Below are 24533 nucleotides of genomic sequence, written 5' to 3'. Positions count from 1 at the left end.
AAGCCTGTGCATGCACACAATAAAAGAGAATCAGGATTTACATTTGGTATCCAAGGAAGCGAGAGCAGAATCCTGCAGGGCTTTCTGTTCATTGTTTAAATGTTGCCATAGCGATATCTCAGGGCACAAGTTACATGTTTTCCTCTTCTAGAGTTGAGCTTTGCTTCTCTCTCTCTCTCTCAATCTCCTCTCTCTCTGTCTCTCTCGATATTCTAAACTAGCAGGAATATCTGCACAGCAGAACTTTGCACAGCAATAGGAAAAGATGCTTGCAAGCTGCATTATCAGATGGCATATATGCCTGTATACTCTTCACTGATACTTGCTAATATGTTGGAAACCCAGTTAGGAGGAAATTGTTGGATAGAAGTGGAGTGTGAGACTTGTTGTTAGGACATGGAGCATATTACAATATTTTCTGTAGTGGTGATATGTTAATTGGATAGCTGCAGGCAAGCAAAGTGTAGCAGTCGCTGACAATTAGAAACAACAATGGACTTTCCAGGACTGGATCTATTCCTTGGGCATATTAAAAAGCATTTCAGGTACATACCATAGCCTGTGTAAATTTAAATACTAACATATATCTTGAAATTCTGTTTTCACAGTGCCAGGACAAGATTTACCTTTGCTGCTTGTGAAAGGGAGAGAGGCAGCATCAGACCACTGAATAAAATCTGCCATAGTTTTGCTGCCAAGCTTGTACTTGTTATGTCAGGACTGTGGGGGAGCAATATAACCAGGAACCAGCAGAATTAAAAAGGAAACCAAGCACCCTCAAAACAAGGCAAACTATTCCATCAACAATTATTTCATTTGCAGCTAGCTAAAGCTTACTCAGAAGTTTCACAGCAAGATAAGTTAAATAAATGATGTTTTCTCTGCAAATGAGCAGCAATTCAGAGCATTCATTAATGCTCTTTGTGTTTGAGGGATCAGTTAGTTAACAGCTATGGGATTACGGGATTCATATCATCCTGTGCATTAAAATAATCCTCAGAAATATGGACGTGACTTCCTTTCATATTTGTACAGGCACTGCAGTATGACCTGACTTCTAGAAGGCCCAGGAGTTGGTGCTTTTATTTCACCATAAATATAAGAGTCATTGCCCAAAGGATCTGACCTGATGCTGGAAAACAGTGGTAGTAAGTTTCAGAAAGTATTAGAGTCCTTCAGATCTGCAGCATATTTTGATTTTGCTTACAAACCTCGCTTCACTTTCATGGCAATAATCTCTTCCCTCTCATACCATGTTACATGGGGAATAAAGCCAAGCACACAAAGAGCCTGTTTATCCTTGTGAGGGTGCAGCAAGAGTCAAAACAGGGCAGGTTTCCTCACACTGCTTATCATCACACCTTAGACATGATCTTAAGCTAAAGACTATCTTAAGATCTTAAACAGGCAATAATTCTGTTCATGTGTTTTGAACTTACCAAAATCCTTGCAATGGCAAAAAGGTGGCCACCTGTGGCTGAGATGGGGGCTACTCACCTCACTTCTCATGCACTGTGCCCACTCATCAAGTTACTGAAGATCACCAGGTTCCATTGTCTTAATTGGAAACTATGATAGTAGGGAATAGAGGAGGAAATTTTCATCATACTGAATCCTCATCAACTATAAAGCAACATTTACTTTCTTGTAAATCTCCAAAAACAGCTATTAGTGGACTGTTCATGTAAGAGAAGAGGATGACAGTCTCTCCATGAACAGGTATAAGTGAGATTTTTGTCTTGCAGGAATTAATTAAAATAATTAGGTTTTTTTTAATTCACTATTGTTCATTTTTTAGTCATCATTTAGCATTGTAAAGTGTATGAACTAGTTGGCTCTGTAATAACCCTTCCATGCAACCAGTTTAATTCCTTTACCATTTATTTTCTTCTGTCATTGTGAGAACATAAACCCAGATTTGCTCCAATTGATCTCAATAAGATATTTAGTAATTACTTCAGCAGGACAGATCTTGCTCTGTAGGTTTTTGTTTTCTTTTTTCTTTATTTCCACAGCTAAATAATCAAATAAGTATGTATATTTATGGATGTAAAAAGATGATCTGAATGCCATGTTGAGTTAATATGCTACAAGTTTCAGAATTTCCAAAGGCTCTGTGCTCCTTTGCCATCCCTGCTGATATTCCAGGTGTTAGTGCATCTTTTTCATCAGTGTGTAATGGAATAATTGATGAATTAATCTCACTGCAACAGCAAAACCTGATCTTATATTGACAAAAGTAGCTGTTTTTAAAGATATTTTAGATATTTTAGGTCTGAATTCTCAGCCTTAGGATGGTGTAATCTCTGTGTATTGATTACACATGTCAATAACTGAATATTGTAACATGTTAGAATCATTTTAACAAAAATGCTATAGTTTTTATTTTAAAAGAGGCTAGAAGAGGGACAGAAAGAAGTGGATTAAGGAGTCATACTTTTCTCTCTCTCCATACATGCAAGTTTCAAATGAAACGTGCACAAATATATTCAATTCCATGAGCTTCTTTGCCAAAGGGCATATATGCTCTGTTAAGGGTTCTTTGCTTAGATGTTTGGTTTTACAAGGATTTTCTTTGCCCCTACTCAGTTTGTGAGCCCTTATTGGACAGGCAGCTTCTTCTACAAGTGATTCTATATTATGTTTCCGAAGGAAAGCTTTTATATTTGCTACATCCGTTGGAGAACTGAGGTTCATTTTTGTTAAGGTTGTTGATGACACAGCTACCAGAGGGGAAGGATGGTGACCCCATTAGCCTTTCATGTTGCTCATATGCAGTGCACAGTCTACTACTTCAATAGGAGTTTTATTGCATTTAACGCCCGTGTGAATTTTGACTGTATATGGTGCAGGGAATTAAAACCATAATGGATTTCTCCTTTGAACCAGAAAGAGGTCAGAATACTTCACCTTCAGTGAATGTTCATGTTGATATCCCTCTTTCTGTAATGTGCATTTTCCTGAGTGGTCTGGCCCTGAAGATTGAGTTACATACATTAAGTGAAGGCCTGGAGGTATCTGTTAAAGACTACATAGTGGAGGATGGCTCAGTCCTTAGGTAACTTTCCATAACATGTGGAAAAAATAATTGCATTTTTTAATGGGAAATTTCAGGTTTGTGGATATGATGAAAACGTCATGCAGCAGTAGTAGAATGTCATTAAGAGTTGCAAAGAAGTATGATAATAAATACATTCACAAAGGTATTGCATCTAATTTAAAATATCACCCAGATAAGACTTTTTTTGTGTCTTGGCAAAGAAAGGTAAAGTCGATGATTACCTATGGCCAAATCAAAGGTAAAAAGCAGTCAATGATGCTGCTTCAGAAATGCCTGTCTTCTAAACCTGAGAAAAATTATGAGAAAAATTGTTTGGAAGAGACATATAAACACAAGGCTATGAATATAAACTGGTCAGTTTCTAGGAATATTTTTTTTTGCCCTGAAAAAACCCAATTTATAAAAGAGTTTGTATTTGACTTTGAGTCTGTCTTTGATACAAGGGAAAAGGACAAAAAAAATTAACAATTACACCAATAATTATATCAAAACAAACTAGTACCTAGTAGGGAAAAAAAGGAAATCATATAACAATGTCTATTAAAAAATTAGATGTAAAAGGAGTACAACTGATGTCATAGAAGACCAGTGTTGTGATTGTGTGGTAGTCTTAGAATACACCAGGAATTAGGGAGTATTGCTGTTCTTTTGTTGTTTTTTTTGGCCTCATCTTGTGAAGAGATATTGGCAGTAGTGATGCATCACTGTCAGAATATTTCAATTAATATTTCCATTCTGTATGTGGAAAAATTATTATTAAATTTTTTTATTATGGAAAGAGAAAGCAAGTAAAAGGATTTTGGGGAATATTTATTAGGGGACAAGTATTCTTAGTAGTGTTTTACTTCTTCAAAAAGTTATCAAGAGTATATGTCTAGAGAACATTCTAATGCTACAGGTGAAACTTATATGGATGTGGTAACCATTGTCCATTTCCCCTGGCATAAATTTTAGGGAAAGGTACTGTAAAAACAATATAGGATTCAACTGGTAGAAAGTTTAAGCAGAGAAAAGTTTAATATCAATAGTATGGTATTATGGGAATTATTTTCTATCAAGCAAACAATTTGACCCTTTTATACTGCCTGGCTGTAGATAGAAGTTACCATGGAAATAAAGTACACTCAAACTTTAAAAAACATGGGATATTCAAGTAGCTTAGAAGCACTTGTAAGATGTAGTAAGTATTGAGATGAAATATTTTTTAATGGATTATGTGGATATTGTAACTCTTTTTACAATAATAATACCAATGTTCTAGCAAAATCATTGACAGAAAATTGCACTTCATATAAGAATAGAGCCCACAGTTAGCAAAATTACATAGATTAGACTGTCGGTTAGGATGGGTATGTGAGGGCAAACTGGGTGAGTAAGATTAACTGAGCTGAGAGGACATTTCCCAAAACTGACTGCTAAAGAGGAGAATTGGAAAAAACCAAAACAAACAGATACAAACCCCTAAACTAGGAAAAAGCAAAAACATCCCTCCAATAATCAAAAATAATAAAAGCCCCATGAAACAAAGCTTGAATAAGAGTCTGAAAGATGTTTTCAAAGCATAAAGTTTGTGCTCCCAGGAGTGTGGGTGTGCTCATAACCAGCATGGCCTGTGAGGATATCTGAGTGATGTTGCTTTAGAGGATTAATTATATAAAGGTTTTTAAAAGTTTTTAGGTATTTATTGCCATTTTTTAAATGTCTAGTATGGTGGGGTTTTTGTTGTATTGATGATTCTGAGCTGGCAGAGAGTGCCAGTTAATTAAATGTCTTTGGTCATAGTGATGTGATTTCAATCACATGGATTGAGAAGTTTTCCCTTGAGACCAAGTAAGGCAGCATGATAAATAAGACTGGCATACCGAGTAATGTTGGATGCTAAATGTGACATACAAGAAGGACAAATTCTGAATGACGGACACTCTGTAAAGCCAACTCTAAAGAGAATTTGGTATTGCAACAGGTAAGAATTTCCACATGAGCTCCCACTGTGCTAGTGTTAAAAAATATTATGACATTCCAGAGAAACAGAATAGTGATTTTACCAATGTCAGTGGGAAAACTGGAATGCTCTTTGCATATGAATTTGTCCACACTTAAAAATTTTGTTGAAAAGAATATTCAATGCTAAATAAAAAGGAAAAGTTTAGTACTTTAACATCAATCTATTTATTAAGAAGCTCAAGAACTGTTGTGATTAGTTTAAGAGGAAAAAAAGTAGATGTTTAAATGTTTTGTAATATACCAAATAAAATTCTAAGAAGAAGCAATAGATTCTGCTGAGGTCTCATAAATTCATGCTGGAAATTAAGGGTGTAATTTTAATGTTGAAAATAATTTACCATTTTAAAATTTTGCAGAGAAGTATTTTTTCTGTCTCTTGGGGTCCTTGTCTTTGTGGAAGACTGTTGTAGTTAAGTGTTCCTTATTGTGTTTTGCATATTTTGACAATTCAGAAAGGCAGAGTAGATGATTCTGAGGTTCCTGTACCTGCAGGCAGAAGGAATGTAGCCTGAGCACCTATAACCAGGCTTCCAATCCTGTCATCAACATATATATGTAGCTATGAGCAAAATACCCCAAAGGATGTCACTCTGCAGTCCATCATTCCCTCTCTGCTGAGATTGCTATCAGAACACCAAAGAAGTTTTTGGGTCATCTGCTGCTTTATGACAGTACTGTGACTCGGTGCCTAAGACTTATACTTAGTTGGAAAACTGTCCTTTGAAATCTGTGAATTTGTCAAATCTGAAATGTTCTACAAAGGTGAATTTTGAAAGCTATGCTGTGGGTGAACAAATCCCTGAACAAATCCCATGTGTATTTAGATGTTCCCTCGGTACCCGATCCAGAAATTTATTTATGTGCCCAAGCTTCTGCCTCCAGAGTTCTCTCCCCAGTGTAGATGTTTGCAAGCTTTAGGTGTTGTACTTCTGAAACACTGTTTTTTTAGCAACCTGGGCCTCCAGCTGCAGAAGTCTGTTTCTTTAAGCTGACCCAGGGGTTCAACATCTAAATCAAAACCAACCAAAATTATTGTCTTTGAGCTTGTGTCCAGTTTAGGCTTATGATATGAATCCGGACATGAATTTCTGCAATAGTTGGTCAGGTGGTACCTATTGTGCAATAGATGACAGTCTTCTTTCCTGGTCTGAAATAGACTAAATATAGAGGTGTCAAAGATGGTATATCCAACATGTTCTTAGCTTACAGAACACTAAAGATTGCTTTGAACACATCCTTTTCTTGCTGTGAATAGCTCCTAAAAATTTCAGAGTAGAAATGTGCATTTCTATCCTCATAAAATAACTCCATTTGTGGACTTGATTTTACTTATTTATTTCTTTTGCTAATTCCTGTCTTAGGTTTGGGAAGACAAGAGAGGAAGAAAAAATTAAGTGAACTTTCCTCTGCATCTCTGCAGGTAGTAGATTTTGGTAGTATAGGTTGAAATTAAATGCAGTCTCAATGGACTATCTTTTCATATTTCTAGTTACTCTTCACCTTACTTGGACACTGATTGCAATAAATATTTCTGGCGCTAAATATTTCTGAAAAAAAAATTTGTTATGGAAATCTAAAATAAATATACATCTTTCATACTTACTGGTGAGGTAGATGTTCACTTTCTCTGTTTAGAATTCTGTAGTCCAAGTCCTTTTTTTCAGATAAATTGCGTTTCTTCCATTCATGAGCCTTCCTGGAGTAGTGTGCCATTTCACTGTTACAGCTGAGAGGTTAGTCCAAAAGTTTCTGGAATGCTGCTCTGAGGTAGCAAAGGGCATTCCTAATGTTAGAAAGCTCTGGGTGAGGTCAGAGACAGTTGTACTTCTTACCTCGCTGCTCTTTTCTGTGTTTGCCTTTTTGCATCCTCTACTTTGCCTTTGGAAAAATAACACTACTTTTGCAGGAATTATAAAAATGAATTGGGTGATCTCATGTGCTTGTTTATAGGAGAAAACAGCATGCCTCACATGAGTATAAAACACTAAGATGCATTGAGCTTGCACTAATATTGCTGGCATAGCTAGTGCATGTTAAGGGTATATTATCCAAAAGGCCTCTTAATAATGACTGAGAATATCTCTCTAGGTAGTCAGTGTAGTAATCAGCATTTAGAAAATCCATATCCCATCTTAATCCTTATGCATTATTCCACATGTGTGTTCCATATAGTGTAGTCCTGGATTTTCAAGGAAGGAGACTGAATATCCTTTAGACTGCTCCCTTACAACAGAAACCAATAAATTTCCCTACTACTGAAATCCTGTTTGGGATAGTCCTTTTCTCTTACTTCCCTCCCAGTCCCTTCTGCAAATTCTCTTGTCAGAAACTGGTGTGACTACTTTTCAAACCATCGACCTAGCTTGGGATAAGGCACATGTTTACAGAGACCAACAACCTGCTTACTAGGAAATCTAACTGTAATAGGGCTGTTCCTTAATCTTTGACTAGGGGCCCTTATGAATTTTGTCTGTCAATAGCTCTTCTCTCTCCTCAGTGGCAGCAGAATTCCAAAGCTCTTTCTGTCACACTGTGTTTCCAAAGAGTACTGTGCTGCCAGAGGTCTCTGGAAGACTAGAAATATCAGTGAATGATCATGGCACTGGGGAGAGGTAAGTGAGGAGATTGGAAGAAAGTGAACTGTTGCCTGATTCTGAGCGTTTCTGTAGCTTTTTTTAATGAAAAGTTAAAAACTTCTAGGATGCAACACTGTTCTTGTCAGCTTTTTCATGCAGATGGATCTACGGACCAAAATGAAGCCTCAGTGAAACTAAAACAGATTCTATATTGAGGCAGAAATGTACTAGAGGAGCTGTCAGTTTAATTTCACTGGCATGAGCTGAGCTACTTTCACTGCTAAAGCTATATATTTCTGTAGTGCATGCATGTGTGTTAGTGGATAGATTGCTCTTGAAAGTTTTGGAGTGTATTTGGCCTTATGACATATTAAAGTGATGGTTCTTTGCAACTCTGGTTGCACTGTAGAAAAGTAGCAGGGAAATAGTATTTTTCATGTATATTTAACAAAACACCCAATTCCTTTTTTTTTTTTTTTTTTTTTTTTTTTTTTTTTTTTTTTTTTGTAGGAGTGGGATATAAATCTCCACACATTAGTCATCTAGATTTCTGATGATTTATAACACTAACTGCATGGCAGTTGGGTAAAAAAGGAACTACTTTCAGAAAGGTTTAAGAATAAGTTTTTTGCCAAACAAGTAATGAAACTATCACCCATCTCCCAAAAGCAAGAAAACATATCAAATCTTGTTTGACATCTTTCTTCCATCTAAAATTTCAAATTAAAGGTTTTGAAAGAAAAATGCAATTAGGATATAGATTTAAATATAGTGGAATGGTCAGTTTTGTGCACTGTAGTGGGCAGCTCTAGAGATTTCTTAACTCTGTGAAGAAGTCACCCTTCCTGTGGCTTCCTACCCATTGCTTGAAACAAACCGCACAGACTCTATGTGCTCCTTTTTACTTCTTTGTAACTTGGCAGAAATTGCATTCTCATGTTGTAGGACAGATCCTGTGCATACCCAATGTATGCAGCCAACACTCTCTGTTTTTAAGGGTTCAGATATCAAAACAAATTTAGTGTAATTTAAGAAGTGGGAGTGGGATTTAAGGAGAGATTTTGTGAACATAGGATTTAAGTTGCATTAAAGGTACTTGAATAAAAGGCATTTTGTAAGGACAGTTCTTATTGCAGTCTGTGTCACCATACGCAAAACAGTGTCTCAGTGCAGAGTAAGAGATGGAAACAAAAAAATACATACATCTTTTTAATATTCCTTTTAATAATTAATTCTGGATGCATGGGTCAATTTTTTTCTTGTCTTTGCATGGCTAAGAAGGGTTTTTCCTGATCTGCCAGCAATTTCATACCCCTATTTTGTATTCAGGCTCATAGTGATTTTTCCTATTAACTTACTTTACTCTGGGCATATATTGAATTGCACAAAAAAAACCAAACTAAAATTTCCTTCCTCAAAATTAAGCAAGATTATAAGCCTACAAAAATTCTTACTTTTAAGAGTAAGAATTGCAAACATATGCTTATTTAAATATTGTTTTAATATTCTAGCTCTAAACAAGTAGATAAGGAGCATTCAAGCAAAACCTTATCTGGCTTTCTACATATTTTGCACCAAAATTCTTATTCATTTATTTTCTGTTCATATAATATAATGGTTGAAAAGCACAAATTTTCTTCTTCTTGGACTGTTACATTTTGTATACTCTGACTATTGTCAATGTTAAGAAACATTAGGGATATAAAGATGTTTTTGTCATAATTCATAACATTGAGTGCTTCCATTTGATAAGATGTGCCGCCTTGCTATGCATTTAGTAGATGAACCACTTCCTACAGATGGAGGACCGGTTTCTATAGCACCCCACTAATATAGAGATGTTCCTTTTTTACCTCAAACCCAGGACATATCTCCTTTCAATCTCCTCTCTAGTTCTGCAGACACTCATCCTCTGCCTTCTGTGCAAACAAGCAGATGAAGAGTATGTGGACTTGAAATGTGACTCAGAGGTCAAGAGATTTAGAGTCTCAGGAGGAAAGTGAAATTCACAGCTAGGGACAATTTACTGTGACCAACCTACCCCCAGGAAACTCCCAGCACAGCCAAAGGGCTTGGTGATGTCTCGATTTCTCACATTGTCAGTTGCCATGAGTTTGCACAGGAAGGCATGTCTGCGACTGAATCAGAAATACTGTGATGAATGAAAACTGTTTATTTGAGAAGGGGTTTTTGAGATCAGAAGTTTGTCTGAATGTGTACTGTGCTTATACATAAATCACTGTTTATAAATTACAAATACAGTACAATAACATTTTGTCAGACTTAGGGAAAAGGAATAAATGTAGTGTTAAGTTTCTTCTTTTTTTCACTTTTAACTTTATTTTTTTTAGTTTATGACTGTCTGTAGAGGTAAAAATACAATTAAGACACTGAAATGGATATCAACTGCCTACTTGCCTCTGCTTGGCACATTAAGGATCTTTTATGAATTGAGTTTAACGTAGAATCTGCGTCTTTTGGTATTGTGGTGTTTGAGTAGCTTTGGTGAATTGCTTAATTGTTTATTGATTTCATAATTATTCTAAATTTTATTTTTTTTCCCCCTTCCCCCCCCCAACCTCTTAATTTCATCCTTTTTTAAAAGTTCTTGGAAAATTTACATGAATTCAGAGATTCTTATCAAAATTTTGTGCATTGCATTAATTCCACATTGCCAGAATGATCAGGCTAGAAGTTACACAGAGGTACCTCAGTAGTTAACTAACCAGATAAAGGAGAAATTGTCCACATGGTCAGAATTCAGTTCTCACATTGGAGGCAGAAGATAGTTATGGTAAATTTTGCAAAAGGCTACTCCCACAGGGTCATATTTTATTAAACTGAGAAAATTGGATGAGTCAGAGCCATGACTGTCTAGGAATTTAAAGAAAATAATTGACACTTTTGTCTCCCAAACATACTGTATTTTTCTTTATTTTTGTGGTGGGTGTTAGGTTAAGAGATGTCTGCATAAGCTTCTGTTGATGAAGAGAACATGATGGTACTTTTTTCGCATTTTGCTTTGGTTTGCATTCCACAAAGGAGATCTGCTTCATACATGACTTTTCTACCAATTAGACTCCTCTCCTTTACTGTTCATCAAAAAATCCTGACAGTGTTCCTCTATTTTTTAAATCCATCTGATTTGCCTGTTCAGTAATAGCAGAGTTGTTCTGCTATTATGAGAATGGTGTATGTGCAACAGTGGACTCAAAGTAGAAAGCTTCAAATTTTAGCATGGCAAATTTCCCTCCACCCTCTGAGTTCATAAATGAAAATAATTGGGCTACAATGCCAAGAAATTAGTATCCTAACACAACTCCACAATGCTGTGAAAACATAGCATTGCATAACTGTGATTCCACTGAATGGTATCATTATGACTAAAATTATCTAACGTTGTGTTGCCTTTTTGTTCAAATCTGGCAAGAATCAGACTATCTCACCATGGTACACAATACGTTTTCTAAATATGGGTGAAAAACTAGAACATTCTTCAGAACAAGTATTGCCTACATCCAACAGAAGCGAATGGAAAATTCTGGCCTTATTTGGTGATACTTTCTTGCATTGAAATGTGATCAGCACATCAGTCATCTTTAGAAGGAAGTAAATGCCTGTTACCAGATGGAAAATAATTTAAACTGAGCATTTATCATTCTTCAGGCAGTAGGTGCAAAAGCAGAAATATTTTTAAAATACTAATCTGCAATATTTTAAAAGAGCTGAAATTTTTTAAAAATCCTGTTTTTTAAAATGTAAATTAATTTTAAAGATCATCATATTTTGGCTCAAGCTACCAGTAGACTTACCCAATCAGTGTGCATAGGTATTCCTAGCTGGCTTCATTCTTCTTGAATAAATGTGAATGAGATTTGAGTAAATGAGAGACAGTTGTTATGCACCATGACTAAAAAGCAAGAAGTGATGGTCTGGGGCGAATTCTCTTCGAACAACAAGCATACACAACATTAATGCCTTGGGACAAAGAATCCTCAATTTAAATTTTACGGATTTTGTGTTTCTAGTTCCTTTATCACCACTATTCCAGAAGGCATGGAAATTAGCTACTACCATTATCTGTGGTAGCAGAGGGTATAAACTGAAGCCCTGAATCTTCATTTCATTAGGTAAGACAACTAAACCTATATCTGAACACTTTGCATACATAGTTTGTGTCAAAGAATCTCAAAAGCTGCAGTTCTCATGGATTTCAGCTCCTATGATGCCATTAAAAATTGTTGACTTTTAATGTAAAATAAATCATGTATTTAATCAGACCTGTCTTTCAAATAGAAAAGAGTTAATGTAGATTGGTTTTACGTTTATCTTTTCAAAGCTTATGTTGTTAGATTATGTCAATGTGCTTGAATAGACTGGAAGATGAATGGTCAAAGTCTGATGTTACAGGCTATACAAACACTTATTAAATAGAATTGATAAAAGTAATTTAGCTTAACTCTGCAATTGCATTTATTGCTAGATCCAATCTCTACAACACATGTGCCCTAAGTCCAGTCCTTCAGAGTGGCATGTACAGAATTTCCTTGGTGTGCTTTATCTTTCTTCCTTACCTGATTCTTTTATAAAATCTCTTTTCAGTTTGTTATGATTGCAGTATTCCAGAGAACATACATAGTAACCAACTTGCTGTGTTAGTAACTCTCTGTGTTGCATTGAGGAAAATATAACACCATTTAATATCAAATGTGCAATCAAGGAACAGCTGGGTTTCTTTTGCAGTGTCCCAGAGCTGGCCAAAAAAATTAAATCAAAAGTCATTGAGTAATTATTCTCATTGTTGGTATTGATGCATTAGATCCTATCTAAGTCCAAATAGAGTGCCCCAATCATTAAAATAACCAATTCCCCCTTTCATCCCTCCTTCATCCAAAGGCATTTCATACAGTGCTAGTTCTTAAAAGAAATTGTCATTTCCTATATTTTTTCCCCATGCTTCTACCACTGTTCTGTGTTGTTGTACAGGTAAAATGGACTTAATGAATAGCAAAGTGATCAAGATACAGTAATCCAGATATATTAACATTAAATTGAGTCCTTTTCCTAAAAGACAATAATTTTATACTTGCTTTTGTGTAGGGCAGAGTAAGTGCAGCAAAATTTAGCAGCTGTTACATATAAATATTATAGAGCATTATTTGGTTAGAAACATATTAATTAATAACAAATGAAGGAAGAAAAACACCCAAAACTTGAAATATTGGTAACAAATATGAAGGCGAAGAAGTGTATTAAAAAGTATGATTAGTTCATGACCATAAGACTCACACCTATCTGAAAAACCCAGCTTGAAAATTCAAGTTATTTTATTTTGCATGAGATGACAATACAGGTGAGAGTAAATGAAAAGCTAGACTGAACAGTTCTTCAACTCCTTCAGTAGGGAAAGGAATATCCGAGAAGAATCTCAGGAAGGGAATTGTGGTTTAGTCACAGTTCAAAATCAGACAATGCCTTGATCCATAAAGAAAACAATTTATTGCAATCTATTCATTTTATTGCCTTCTTTACATCAGCCTTTTTCAGCTTTCTCCTGTGCCGGCAAAACAGTGCTAAGGCTCTCCCTTCCACTTCTTCTATCATTTTTGCTGAAAATGAAGTTTTTGTAGACTGTGATCTGGGTACAACCTGCAGGAATCAGGACACTTTGCTGGATCAGGACTAGATCTCTCTGCTGTGCAGGATTGAGCCACTGAAGAGAAATACAAGTTGCTATAATAAGCCAAGTGCAAAATAGGATTACAAAGTCATTAGAGGCTGGAGTTGTTCAGCACCTTTTAGACCCTTGGGAAATGAAAGTGGGCTTAGAACTACTAAGCATTCTGTTTTTCCATAATAGTGGTTATTAACTGTAAAAATTTAATTATTTTGCACAATATTGGATTATACCACATATAAAATAGAATATATGATACCTATAAAAGTATATCCATTATGTAAAAAATATTAAACCATGGATGGTGTTTTTCCCCTATATCTGTTTCTGTAAGTTGGACATTTAGATAACAAAAAAGGGTTTTTTCTACTTTTTTCTAAGATTTATGGACTTTTTTTCCAACATGAGTGCCTAAACCCCTCAAACTACATAAAATTGTTAAACTTCTACTTAATTCTTGCATATTTTAAGTTTTTAATTAATTTTATTGTTTATTTAAGAGAAAATATTTGTGAATATGTCTATGCAAGTGTTGCTACTTTTATAATTCAATAAAGCCAGGAAATTTTTGTATGGAAAGGACTGTTAGAAATCAGCATGACCACCTGCCCTCCCAAAGTAGTCAGTGGAAATGCTCGTGCTCAGCCTGGCATGCAGTGGGACCTCCCAGTTCTCTCCCTCAGAGTTTCCCTTGAACAGTCAGTGTGCCTGTACTGAGCTCCACTGGCTGCAGACATTTGCACTCCTTGAACTTTCAGATATTTCTGTTGACTCAGGCCTTAAGTATTTTCAAAATCCCCTTTTATTCAGGAAATCAACTACATAATGGCATTTGCAAATATGGTTCTGGGCTTAGATGGCTTTTTTCTAGATTCAAGAAATTGAAGCTAGCTTCCCTTTTTCATTAAAGAAAAAGAATAACTGTCTTTTATAACATATTATTTTCTCTGCTTTCCTTGGTAGACTCACATAGTTTCTCTGGTTTGCATGTGTATGATAAATATACAGTAGTTTATTATGACTGATCATTCTATGGCAAGCATGCCATCAAAGGTAAATATTGTGGATACCCTTCCATTTTCAGCCAGAACTGAGTGCCTAGGCCCAGGACATGGCAGCTAAATGATCCAAGTGCTGCTGTAGTTATTTAGCTCCATCTCTCCATTAGAGCAAGGCTGGTTTTCAATCATAACTCAGTTTTGCCACTCATACTGTGCTCAGAGGACTGACTCCTGGTTTCCAAAACATGTTGAGAATAACCTGATCAAATAAAACAAAACTCCAAAATCTGTCAAGTTGGGACTTATTGTAAAGCAGCTTTTTTATCTGTTCTCAGTGTTCTGTAAAGATAACAAAAAAACCCTTTTCCTATAAGAAAATATTGAATGTTCAGAAAACCTCCTCCTTATTTATACATAATAGACATAAAATATCACTGGGTATTATGCTCGTTCTAATTGCCCTAAAATGAGCCTGGTTGGAGGTAATAATTTCTTATTTAACTGTGCTTTAAAAATGCTGGAGCCTTTAAGTAAAGTTAGGCTAAACCATTTGTTCTTCCAAGGTAATTGGCCACTTATCTCACAGTCCCTATCCCAAGAGGTGGTAAGGGTTACCAAGGCAAGAAACCTACCAAGTTCTACTTGACTTCAATTGACTGCCTTAATACTTCTTCCTGTTCATCAGAAATGAATACAAATATTGTGATTGGGTTAGGGTTGTTTGGTTTTTTGTTTTAGTTTTTTGGTGTTTTTTTTTTTTGGTTTTTTTTTTTTTTTTTTGGTTTTTTTGTTGACTGGTTTGGTTTGGCTTTTTTGGGGATTTTTTGGATGTGGGGGGGTTTTCTATGGTGTTATTTTTAATTTCAAAGTTTTCTTTGATGGTATTATAAATAAGAGAATAAAAACTCTAAGATGTCCTTGGAATTCAAACCAGATTGGTGTTTAGTGGGAACCAGCAAGACTTCCATAGTGTTCTTTGGGATTTTTTTCCAAACTTAGCTCAGTACATATAGTTTTTCAGGGATACAAAGCTAAATTTTATTCCAAGTACTTTTTGTACATTCTTCTGCCTAGGGTTCCTGCATTCTGCAGGTTCTTATGATATACAAGGTATCAGTGGGACATGAGACTGTAGTACCACAAATTATTTGTTTTACTTTATAATTATTTATTATTTATTTTAGTCTTAATTTATTCATATGTATTTACTTATTTGTTACTTGTTTACTTTTTATATGTTTTATTTAGTGAACTTTTCTATCACTTCTTCTTACCCACACAGTCCCAGATATGCAGAGCCCTTGTTATTTCATTCTTTTGTGTCTTCAATCCATTCTGCCAATTGTTCAATTTCACCAGAGTTTAGGATGAATTTATTAAAGGATGTGAAATATATGAGTTTAAATCATATTTTCAGACTATCAACCAAAATTTTTTGTTTTTCCTGGAGCTGAAGTGAGAAGGATGATAAGAGCTGCTGAGAATTAAAAAAAAAAAAAAATTCAAATTATGTCCTACATGAAGAAACAAATGGGCAAAGATTTACTTCCTTTTAAAGAACCTGCTCTTGCACACCAAATACCATCAAGTCTGTTAAACAACTCTCTATATAAAGATTCTTCTATTGCACGTACCCCCACATAAGGCAGTAGATTTTTCATAATTCCCCGACTGCAGACTAAAGTCAAGTTAATCAAACTAAAAAAATGGTTTTGATTTTTTTATTTTTTAATTTCTTTTATTTGGACCAAAAACTTGGGCATTTTATTAAATGACATTAAATTTCTATTTCTTAACAGAGTGTAATAGTGACAATATTGAGAGGACTGAGATATAAAAATCTTTTATTTCAGACACTTCTTACAAGAAACTGAAAATAGATAAATTTGGTATTGAAAAAGTAATGAGTATTTCAAAGAGGCATAACTTCTTTAAAATAATTTAAATATTAGCAGCTATTGGCAGAAAATATGCTATTAGGATACTAGTAACTATCTTTGTATTTTTCCTCCTTTTCTCTTCGACATTTAAAAATGTCTGGAAAAAATTATTGGAAAAATTGAATATTACTAAAAACTTGGTAAAAATTCATGACACATCCCCTTTAGAAGATATAGAGCATTTCAACAAGCATGTACAGATACTCTTGTATTTGAAATAGTTTCCCAGCAAAGCCAAAACTGGTTTGAGGTTGTTTTTTTTTTAACAAGGAGAGAGAAGCATTTACTTTCTTCTGTCATCAAGAGCTTTTGAATACTATTTTCTAGAATTCTATTAACATTAAATCTTTTCTCTAAAATGCTTGCAGGCTTCTAGGCTTTTTCCTGTCTTTTTGGAAGAGCCTTAGTCTATTCTTCGTGAATGAACTTTGTATATGAATGTATGCTTGTGGTAAACAGTCATGATACTTAACATTTTCTCCAGCCCAAATCTTTCCTCACTCATTCATCTACTTTTTTATAAGGTCATTGACTTTTGTGATAGGTGACCTTATAAAAATCATGTGACTACAGAAAACTACATTTTAAGAGAGGAATGTTGAACACTATGTCCAGATGTTCCTTAAAATAGGTTTTCAGATATAAAGAACCAAATGTGAAAACATTTGGGTAAACATAGTGATTATACAGATTGTTCCTTTAAAGCCAGAGGAAAAAGAAGGGAAATGAGGTCACATCTATTTTGATAGTGCTTTCAAAGGGAAGAGGAAGGGAGAAAGAAAATGAAAGAAAGAGGTGTTAAAATGTAGTGGTGCTCCAGAATGATTGACTAGAAGAAGTAATCTCAAAGACAAAAAGGGAAATATAGATGATTTAGCCTTCTGTGTCATCAGTACACAATTTGTTTCATGCTGTCTCATGCTTTGTCTACTCTGTTTCCAAATGTTCCTGCCTTACAGAATTATGTCTCTATTGGATAGATTTTAGTCTCATGAAGTGTTTTGCTGCTATTCAGCTTATTACCTTCATTTCATACTATTGTTGTTTTATTGGCATTTCATTCTTGCTGTATCATGCTGAATTTTCTTTCTCAAGATCTGTAACCTTCAGATTTTCAGAAAATCATGTGGGGTTTTTTATTTGCTTTTGATTTTTTTTTTTTTTTTAATTTAGTCATGTTTGACTGGTCTGTCCTTCTAAAATGAGCTTTTCTTGTACTCTTTCATCTCCGAGTATCCTGCTCATCATTATAATTTTGGCAGCAAGATTGCTTAGACTTAGGGGGACTTGGCTGCCATGACTGCATCAGACTCGTGTAAGGTGTATGAAGGAGACAATGGACTAAGATAATGCGAGATATACTGGTAAAATTTCTTTGTCATCCAATAATGGATCCAAAATTCCTTGTGGTACCAGCCATATACATGATCAAGGCTGTGGTGATTGGCAGTATCTCCTTCTCAGAGGCCATCATTCCTTATCGGTGGAAAAGAGGTGGAGCAAAGGACAAGTTTTTGGTTACCCTCTGCCCTGAAGGCAAATTTGAGAGAAAATTTGTAGTTTTGTCTATTAGCTTTGAATCATTCTTCTGGAGATCTTCTTTACACTTAGGCTGCCGCTAATGCAGCTTAGATAAGATTCAGTATATCTGTATTAACAATGCATATGTAGTTTAAAGATTGAAAGTCATTCAAAAATTCATACCCACTTTAATTTTTATTCATTTAAATATAAAATAATTTAAATAACAGTGTAATGAAAGTTTAAAAATCTGTAGAAATCCATTTATGAGATGAGATATTGTATTGATTTTTCACTGATTACAATCATTCCACTTCTTAGAAAGTGGTTAAAATTATATAGGAGAGTGGATTGCCATACATTATTTAATATTCTGTGTTGGATGTGTTGGTATGCAAGTAACCAAGTTTAAATACCTGCAAAGTCTGAATTTACAGAACACTGATGATGCCTAACTTTGAATTCACTGCGACTTCAGCAACCCTGAAGTTCAGGCCGTACGGTTTCTATCACTGGGTACTCAACATCAGAACTTTAGTGCCTTAGTTTATTTCTTTTATTTTTAAAAAAAAATCCCAAACAGCTAAAACAACAACAAAAAATCCCTTTGGCTATAATTCAGCCCTTTAGACCCCCTAGACTTTCAGTAGAGCACCAAGATAAGATTAGAGATGTTTCATTTATTATATCACATTTTTATATGATTTAATGCATTCAGATGAAGAGTGTTATGAAGAGTTTTACTTGTGAGGTTAATAGACCCAAGCTGCAGTGTTTTGTTTTGTGTATTTTTTTTTTCTCATAGCAGCATTTGTGATGATACTTCCCAGAAATTAAGAAAAAAATTCAGTCTCTGCTGAAAAGACACATTATGCATATATTATTGATTGAGTAAATGGTAAAAGAAGGGGAAAGCATTAATGGTTTTGCATTTCACAGGAAGAAATAAAGAAAAAAATAGGTGAAGTCACAAAATTAGCAGTGTATTAAACAAGTGACCCAAGAATGTGTTCTGTATTCAGAATGTTGTGCTGCTATCCAGAGGGATCTTGAAAGGCTGGAGAAATGGGTTGACAGGAACCTCATGAAATTCAACACAGAGAGATGCAAAGTTTTGTATCTGAGGAGGAACAACCCCTTGCACTAGTGCAGGGCCAGAGGCAACTGCATCTAGGGGCATGAGAACGGGTTTTGTATCAGATGATTTACAGAGGTCCCTTTCAACCTCAGCCATTCTGTGGTATTCCAACACACTGCTCTGTGTAAGAACTATACTAATGAAATTACTGTTTCACTGTTTATGGAACTCTCAGCGACTGCTGGCATCAGATCAGGCCTTTTGTAGCAGCTGATGACCTTCTGGAACAGCTGAAGCCAGTTGTACTGAAGAATTGCCAATCTAAAACTCTTTATTGGTGTTAGAAACTAATATAATTAACTGAAATTTGTAAATTGCTTCTTTTTTTATTATTTTAAATATTCTCTGTTTCAGAATAAGTTGCTGTTGGTATTATAAAGTTTAGTTTATGGTGGTATATGACATGTACAAAAAAAACCCAGAAAAGTGTATTCTTTTTTACTGAAAAATTAGCATTCTTTTATACTGAAAAATTAGCAATAGGTATTCTATGAAGCACCATCACCAAATGAAGTTGCAGGTGATAGGTTATATATGCATATATTAAAAAAACCTAAGGGTGATAATGATTCTGTTAGTATTAAAGTTCATATTAATGCCTTTCCATCAGACCAGTTACCAGTAGATGAGAACAGCTGTCACAGGTGCAATTGTACACATCACAAAGTTTTGTGTGAAAGAGTTTCTTATTATAGAAAAATTAAATGCTTGCTGGGTTTGGCTAGCAGATGACTTCTGTTCTGGAAAAATTAGTTTTTTCAAGTGTGATCAGGAGGCTTGTCCCATCACCACATAACTTCTCTGGCTTTATTTCCCTTAGTCCTTATCTCACTTTATATCAAAGGATCAAGAAGTCCAAGACAATATTTTTTACACAAATTTATTCTTAGTCCTTAATGTTCTTAAGATGATTACTGAGATCACTTACTGGATTTCTAGGCAGACTGCTGCCTTTATTATTATCTCATTATTGTCCAGCAAGGACAAGATATTTGTGAATTCTCAAAAGCTACCTTTGGTCTGTGAGAGGGATTTTCTATTCCTGTTCTGTTATTTATCAAACTACTAGTTGTCTTCACACATAGCTTAGTTCTTATTGATAACTTGGTAGTATTGGAGTGACATTTGAGTTTTTGTTTCTTTTTTTTTTATTGAATGGTATGTTTTTTTATCATACAGACTTAGTTTTAGCTGATACATGGATCCCAGTGTGTCCTAATGTGAGTCACTGGAAATGTCTGTGTTTAATTGCTGCATCCGACTTCCTGTGATTGGATATACAGGTGGGAATACCACAGATGTCATTAATTTGCTGAAACTTGGTTTTCAATTTTTGTATCATTTCAAACTCCATTGATTAGCTTGCCTATTATACTAATTGTTGATTATATGGTGTGTGTGCTGAAAATGTATCTGCATTGTATGCAAATGTAAAGCATCAGTATAGCTATTTGTATATAGATATTATATAGAATAAATATCAGAAAGATATGAAATTCAGAGCTCTGATTTTCTGATTCCCAGTTGGTTGACCAGTCCACTGGAAGTTCCATAAGCCTGAAATTATTTTTAAATACAGAGATTTCCTTTTTAAATGAAATTGGTTTTGATGTTGCAATTGCAGTAACTAATGTCTTGGTCTTGTGGTAAGTATGGTTCCCTCTGCCTGATTTTAAAGATCATTGAGGGCTGCTAGGATTCTGAGTAAACAGTTTTATTAGGAATTTAATTCTGTTGAGTGCTGAGAATCTTCTCTTCCTCCTGAACGCTGCTGAGGGTTGCTAGGCACCTCAAAGGGTTAGTGACTATCACAGCTTGCTTAGCACATGGTACTACATATGTCATTTGCAATCTCTGAGTAGAACAAACTTCTACTGCTGTCACTGTAGATTATTCTCTGTGCTTTTGGGGTTGTTTTGCTGTGCTTAAAATGTGAGTGTGTCCCTCATAAAATGGTAACATTCTGTGGATGGGGACTGCTGGATCCAGCAAAAATAAATCACTTGAAGACATGGCAACTGAAGAGATTTCAGATTTTTTGTATAAAAGCAATAATAATTCTTCTGAAAAATTCATAGAAAACCTCTCCAAAACATCAAACCAGCCAATGACAAGCACAGTGTGACAGTAATAATAAATCTTAATTTTCTTACAGTCGTTTTTAGGCCTTGTTCTTTTTGTATTGTTTGTTGTGACATGTGGGTTCCCACATACTCTATGTAATGCCAGCAGTATACAGGATGCACACGGCACAACACAAGCAGATCCCCAAAGCCTCAGGGTATTGAACTGCCTTTTTGTTTCATGTATCCTCTTGCAGAACGACTCACAGAATGACATGCTTTACCGCATGTCACCTTCGTGCTTTATTATTAGCCTTTGTAAAGGTCAGATGGGCCTGACTCAAATTCAAGAAGAAACAATGCTGTACAAAGTTTTCCCCTCATTGAAGGACCTGCATATTTTTCTGAGCTCTGCAACAGTATTTTTAATATCATGTCAAAAGCAGAGAACCATTTTCAATTCCCATTGTGGTAATCAATGAGATGTAAAATTGCAGCAGTTCCATGCTGCCTAGAGCCTCTCCTGACAAACCTCGTTTGGTTTGTCAGAATGCATAAAGCACTCATAGGAGCGTAGCATTAGCTCTGTTTCTCTGTGATGTGAACAAGCACAGAAAGAAACCTGCTCTTAAGGAGACATTTTCATTTGCCTAAATAGCTCTGCCCTGGCTGCAGTACAGCAAAATCTTCCTTTGCTATGCATATTTCTTAGGATGGTAATCAGAACCATTAGCTAGCTGTATGTGTGATTCAGAAAAGCGATAAACCCATGGGCTAGCTCAACAATTATTTAACTTCTGAGGAGTAATTCACAGATAGAAAGTCAGTCAAGGTAACAGTCCAGGTATGCTGTATATGCTGTACTTTATTAGCATATTTGTGATTACTCAGGAAGGTTATGTTTGTCACTGTGCTGCTGTCTGTGACCATCTGGAACTTAATAAGATACAATGTAGAATTTGCATCCTTCTTTTACACAGACCAGAGAACTCTTTCACCTGAAATAAAATAAATTTTCTAGGTACTAGCAACTCTAAGCCATTGAAAGAAGTAAGCAGTCAGGAATCCACTGAATTATGAGCATATAAATTCATCTGATAGTTCCTTAGAAACTCTTTCACAATATATATTTAGGAGGAAGAAATGCTCCATGCTGGATGTTTTGAAAACATGCAGAGTATGGTCCCAGATTTTTTCCTGTGGGTGTCATTATGGATGGAGTGATTGGGTAGCTTGTGGCATTAGCTCCTTGTCTGTGCCTCTGATGCCGATAACTGCAGTCATCCCTTATCAGTTCCTTGGAGGTGTTTATAAAGTGCTCTGTTCTCATTCCCTCTGCTGCTGAAGCAAACATGAGTTTTGTATAATGACATTTCTCCTGACTACCTTAGCTGATAAGCAAAGGAATGAATGAATGTTTGTAAATTAGGTATTCTTTCTCTGCACTGATTGTTCTTTAAGCATAGAAATTAAGGGGATTGCGAGTTTCCATCTCATTCTAGAACCGGTTTTCAGAACTATATGCCAATTTTCTTTGCTTAATTTTGGTTTTTCTAATGAATAAATATGAGTAAAAATGCAACAGCTAGCATTTCCAAGCTTTCACAAATTGTGTTAAACTTCTTGACAGGACTAAAAACAACAAAAAAGTTTAGTAATACATGCTTCAAGTATTCCATCTACTTTCTTAATTAGCAAGTCAACAAAATATCAGTTTTCACCTCATGACTGTATTGCATGATTCAAATTGAAGAAAACACAGACTTTAGAGATAATTATGTGTAAGCCCTGACAAGAGAATAGATGGAGAACTGGTTATGTTGGAATCACTGTCTCCATGTGGCTGTGTCAGGAGCTTGGGTGCTGTGCTCATCTGCAATGAGATTTTTGCCACAGCCTAGGGGAAATCAGGGAAAGTGTGGAGAATGATCTGGAAAGAGGAGGTCTGAAATTCTTCATGAGAGAATTTAATATTTCTCTAAACCACTAAGCCCAACGTTTTAAAGATGTGTCAAAAGTATGATGGTCTCTGAAGTCTAATAGCAGAATAATTTGCTGGGATTTTGAGTTTTCTTAGGGATTTTTAGTCGCTTGGGTACAATATCTCCTTCTTGATTTGAAAGTTAGACTGATTATACTGGATCTCAGCCAAAGACTAAATTTTATTTCTGAAGAGTATTTGAAGAAAGGGGGGAAATCATGGGAATTTGCTATCAAATTTCATATTTATAGGGGTTTTTTGGGTTTTTTTGTTTTGTTTTTCTTTTAGCAAAACTGAGATACCTTCTTTAATACATTGATACCTGTTGAATTTTTTACAATGTAGATTGTCATTTGAAGTTGTGGTTTGACATGTTTGCGAAGTTCCATAATTATTTGTTTCTGGATGTGTTTTTTTACTTTTTTCCTCTCCCCTCCACTCAGGAGTTCAGTATAATTGTTGTGCATTTCCTTAACATTACTGAATACAAGCATAAAAATGGTCCAGGTTTTATTTTATACCTTGTATTCCAAACTTGGTCCCCTGGTCAATCTGTGCTGCTGCTTGACAAGTTAAGCAGTGGTGCAGCACAATTCCCTTTCCTGTGGAGAAATTGCCTCACAAGTTCCTGCATAGTCCAGCCCTGGACAACTGCAGTCACACAAGGTGTGATTATTTTTTTTTTCTTCCTTTTTTACTTTTCCTTATGTTGGATAAAAATGGCCTTTCATACAAAATGTTATGAATGTTCAAGACAGAAATTCAAAAAGTGATAAAGTTTGTAGCCTAAAATCATTTAGATAAAACTTGTAACAGGCTTTTTTTAGGTGGGAGGCTAAACATTTGGTAAGTCTCAGCAAGGTGTTCTCTTCATCCTTCTTGAAATATGACTAGGCAAGAATACATGCAGGGGTTTTGTCTACTGTAGATTTAATTGAGCTGAAATCTCTTCAACTCTGTTCAAAAGGTTTTCATGAGTGTGCTGTTAAGGAGAACAAACTTGTTTTCTAGGGTGTATTTCAATATACTAATCAATATATTGTATCTAATATCCATAGATAAGGGTCTTTGTAATACTCTGGTGAGTAGTGTCTAAGGTAGACTACAAAGGCCACAATTGATTTCCAGACCAGCTTTGGATTACTGATCTTGAAGGTACATTTTATATGATCTTGTTACTATGGTAATAATCCCAAATAAACAAAGAAGAACCCAGTTCTGAACCAGAACTATCTTTCCATGTCCAGATTCACCACCATGTGTGCTCCCTCTTTTCCTTTTGTCCCCAGAAATTTTATATGGTTAGCAAGTGTGGTTCTGCTTCAGGGGCATGAAGTCTGCCTTATCACTTCTGCAACCACCTGAAAAGAGGTTGTAGTGAGGTGGGAGTTTCTCCTCTCTCAGGTAACAAGTGGCAGGAAGAGAAGAAGTGGCCTCAAGCTGTGTCAGGGGAGGTTTAGACTGGATATTAGGAAAAAATTTTTCACAGAAGGAGTTGTTAAGCATTGGATCAGACTGCCCAGGGAAGTGGTTCCATCCCAGTCACCATCCCTGGAAGTGTTCAAAAGACG

The 24533-nt window shown here is 35.4% G+C and overlaps 1 protein-coding gene across 14 annotated transcripts in view; it reads left to right on the top strand.

Annotated features, from left to right (window-relative positions):
- The window catches only part of LRRC4C (leucine rich repeat containing 4C), a 483436-nt gene that overhangs the window by 398485 nt on the left and 60418 nt on the right, over nucleotides 1-24533 (top strand). The window contains exon 6 of one of the 14 annotated variants that reach the window (XM_063158813.1): nucleotides 7563-7677. The exons of 12 other annotated variants lie outside the window; for them this stretch is intronic. The gene's annotated coding sequence lies outside the window, so the exon portion shown is untranslated. Of the gene's footprint in view, nucleotides 1-7562; nucleotides 7678-20181; nucleotides 20202-24533 lie in introns of those variants that run through there. One more of the 14 variants, XM_063158820.1, reaches the window with a different exon arrangement.

Source organism: Melospiza melodia, chromosome 6 (assembly GCF_035770615.1).
Source record: "Melospiza melodia melodia isolate bMelMel2 chromosome 6, bMelMel2.pri, whole genome shotgun sequence".
NCBI classification, from domain to species: domain Eukaryota; kingdom Metazoa; phylum Chordata; class Aves; order Passeriformes; family Passerellidae; genus Melospiza; species Melospiza melodia.
This window is presented reverse-complemented; position numbering and strand designations above follow the sequence as displayed.